Consider the following 3,638-nt stretch of genomic DNA (forward strand, 5'->3'; position numbering starts at 1 on the left):
AACGTTAAGACGGAGTTTTTCACCTTGCGATAATTAATTGTGGTGGTGAGATTGTTGAAGAAGCTTTTTGATATTTGATTATTTGAGAAGATTTGATAAAAGGTAGGTTAACTACTCAACTATACTATATTGGTAATTGGAGAATTGTTGAAAGATGAATCATTGTTGTAATTGTTGTCCTGAGCATATCGTTGTAATTGTTGTCTTGAGCATATTGATATCATTGTTGTCTTATGATCATATTATTATCTTGTTGGTTGGTTGTCTGTTATTGGTTGGTTTTGTGAAAGAGAGTGGCATTGCTATTGAGATTAATTGGTCGGTCAGGCACGGGGATGTGCAAGTGTCGTGGTCCTGTACGAATTATGGTTGGCCAGGCACGGTGGTGTTGGGAGTGGTCGTGGACCTGAGCAGTACACCGTGTGGTGTCGTGTGTGGCGTGATCAGTTGCTGCGTGTGATGGGTTCCACGGTTGAGTCGTTCGCGTGTGTGTGACGGTCTTGGTTTGACCCTTTTATCGTATCGTATTGTTATTGTTGTTTGGTTATCCAACTCAACCTCGTGGTTGACTGTATATTCGTGAACATCTATGATGAACCATAATGGGGAGCAAATAAATTTCAGGTTAGCTTGTGTGAAGTATTGGATGCTTAAAGGGGAGCTTGGGACGAGATCACTTGAGTCTAGAGATTGCCTTAATTAATAATCAGGCACTATTTATTTTATTTCCGCTGCAAAGTTAAAAGAACTACATAATATATATTTATCTCGTTGGATATTTCTAATGAATCGTTTTGAGGCACTTTAATAATATATCGTCTTAACGTACTTTGGAGTTGTTTGTCTTTATACTTACTACCTCAGGCAACTGAGATGGTAACACCTTTATTTACTTGAGAATGTCTTTCTAAAGGCTCTTAAATAAATGGGGGTGTTAGTGTGTTACAACGTGGTATCAGAGCAAACGTTCCCAAGGCCTAAACAAATGAATTTAATGAACTTAGGATGAATCTAATAAAATGAACCTGGGGTAGAAACTGTTTAGGAGCCCTTTTTCTAGTTTAGGGAGACGTCCTTGATCTGGCCCTTTTCAGTTTTGAGCCGGTCACCTCGAGGAAGGTTATGGAGAGAGAAGGGTAGTTAGCTTGGATGTTTTACCTTAAGGGTCTAATTGTGTCCTGAAGTTACGAGAGGCACTAATTTTAATTGCAGGATTAGAACAAACTAGGTAGTATCCCGCGCTTCGCGTGACTTGTTGTAAAATTTTATGATTATAATTGAAGAAAAATAATATAATTCATATATGACCTTCAATATTTTCTCTTATAAATAATTTTTTCTCAATTTTTTTTAGGTTTAACTTCAATGTTTAAAATAAAATATATAACAATTTTAATTAAAATTAATAAGTGATAATTAATGATTCATGATCAACGTTTTATAAATAAATTTGTGACTGGTGAAATATATTAATCAAAATAAAATTTATTCGAATAATACAACAATCAACAATAAGTTCTCAAATTATATTATTTCAATATACTTTATGTTTCAAATTAATTAATATTTGTTTAAAATGACGTGAACATAATTTTATGTAATTTTTAATTTTTTATGTATAACATGTGACATTTATCTATCAAACATATAGGGTTCAAACTCAACTTATTCAAATGTTTTGATTGTGCTTTGCATGTGATATTTGTCAAACAAATTTATGAGAAATTTGCACCTTTTGTTTTTTTAAACAACTATATATAATGATGTTTAAGAGTTTACCTGTAAATATAATAGGTTGAACTTTCTCAAATATTATTTTTTGATATTTTACTTCAAAGTATTTAAAAGATACAGTAACATATAAAATATTTAACTAAAAGTAATACAGAGTATTTGGTTAGTCATAAACTCATAATCAATATTTTATATATGACATATACATATTTAATTAAAGATAATTAAAGAAAAATGTAATGTATTTTCTACTTTTTCATGTCGTTTATAATACTATATTACTTAATAATCGTTACTTTTGTTTTTATTATTCAAATGCACTTGCGATTACTATGTAAATACACACTCGTACACATACTCGTTATCACACTATTGAAATCTATCAAAATCTCATATGTATTCAATTTGTCCAATATAATTTTTTTCATTCCCACACTATAAAAACTTATCTCTTAGAAGTTTTTTTTAAAGTTGTGTTTTTAATATATACAATGATTCTTCCAAATATTTTTTTCTTAATGGATTTAATAGTCTAAGTTTTATAACTTTCTCAAAAAAAAATTTACGTAAATGTAAAGTATTGTGAGACACTCACTTTAATGATCTCTACATATCAAAATAAATATTTCAATAAATATAATGAAAATTAAACTCAATTGAAAGCATTTTTCACAATAAACGTAATTATTTATATTTTATAATTTTTATCAAAATTACTTTTTAGTAAATTTAAAATCAAATTACCGTAATTATTTAATATAATTTTATAATAAAATTTATTAAACTATAATTAATATTTTGCTAAGATTTATACAACATTTATTATGTTTATATTTAATGTTCAGCTGTAATTAATACGTGTATTTAAGGCAGGGTTGACACGGGGAGCATCCACAGCGTTTCAACCCATTTATATATATATATATAAGATAAGTAAGAAATTTTGAGACGGATGAAGGTAATAAGCGTGTGGCCTATGTGATGGCAGTATGGTGGTTGAAAATTGATTTTGAGCTTGTTTTAATTCATAGCATGATTATAGCTGGAAATTTTCTTGACATAACATAATATCATAAGACGGGAAATATGATTCACGGATTGTTGCATCGTTACGTGAATTGGTTGTATATATGTGAATTACATGTTTAGAAAAATTTCATGTCTAGAGATATGCGGTATGTGTTGCCCTGAACCTTTAGGCATAGAATTATGAGATTGCGTGAATTAAATACTAAACATGTATCAAAATAATTAATTTGTGAAATAGAAAAGAGGAAGGCCGTGGGTGCCGTGAGTCACCGTGGTTGGTCGGGCAAGACCAGCTCGATCAATCACACATTCTTTTGTATGCAGGAATTTTATCTTCTACCTTATACCCGAAAACTTCCTTAGAACGGAAACTTATGTTTCTTATTTTATCTTATTATAACCCAAATGTCACCCAAGAGAGTGACGCCCACAGCTATGACCCAGGAAGAGATCGATAGGCTCATTGCAACCAATGATGCTTTGATTGCTGCTTTACAATCAAAGACTGCGAGGAAGGATCCTGCTAAGATAAGTGCTGCTATTGCTCGTCATAATCCAATGAAGTATAATGGACTTGGTGAACCATCATTAGTAGGGAGATTGGTGCAAGTAGATCAAGCAGCTCACTACTTGAAAGGAAAGTGATATGTGCATATTGTATAGTCTTTTTAGCCTATTTTAGCACGTGTTTCCATGCATTTTTGTACTGTTTATATAGTATTATGCCCCGAATTGGCTACTTTGGTTCGTTTTGTCCGTTTTGTAGAAATGAACGCGAAAGTAGTGGAATCGTACCATTTTTCGTCCTTTTTGCATGCATTTTGAGGAGACGGGATTTTCCAGAGTGAGATACTGCATTGGAATACGTGAAGGCA

The sequence above is a fragment of the Silene latifolia genome, chromosome 2, assembly GCF_048544455.1.
Source record: "Silene latifolia isolate original U9 population chromosome 2, ASM4854445v1, whole genome shotgun sequence".
Taxonomy (NCBI): domain Eukaryota; kingdom Viridiplantae; phylum Streptophyta; class Magnoliopsida; order Caryophyllales; family Caryophyllaceae; genus Silene; species Silene latifolia.